Genomic DNA, 547 nt, shown 5'->3' with positions numbered 1-547 from the left:
GTGTAATATTATTCCTATATGCCTCCCGTACAGGGAATATATCCCCCTGTGCTTTGCGTTATCCGAATGTTTAACGAAAGCTCGCCAAACGTTATATCGCAATCATTCTCTGAACATTCTTCGAACACTACTTAGACGCGAACTTCTAACACTCAGATAACAGTTATTCAGGTAATGGTTGTAACATTCAGCGAACACTCGGAGAACATCAATTCTGATACCGGTTTCCAAAAAGATCGGTAACGAAAAATTATACACTTTATGGTATTCCCCGGGAAATTCTACCCCTGTTTTATATAAAATTCTTTAAGATTTGGTCAATTATTTCCCGAAAAATTAGAAAAATTGAAAAAACCGGTTTCCAAAAAATCGGCAACAAAAAACTATACACATAGTGGCATTCCCCGGAAAATTCTACCCCTATTTCATATATTTTTGGTAAAAATTCGGTTCACAGGGGTTTGGGCTGGGTGTTGATGAGTGAGTGAGTCAGTCAGGACATTTGTCTTTATATATATAAATATATATAACTATTACAATTGCCATT

This window comes from Temnothorax curvispinosus, unplaced genomic scaffold, assembly GCF_003070985.1.
Source record: "Temnothorax curvispinosus isolate PA1 unplaced genomic scaffold, ASM307098v1 QBEX01010273.1, whole genome shotgun sequence".
Classification (NCBI taxonomy): Eukaryota; Metazoa; Arthropoda; class Insecta; order Hymenoptera; family Formicidae; genus Temnothorax; species Temnothorax curvispinosus.
Note: the sequence above shows the minus strand (reverse complement) of the source record.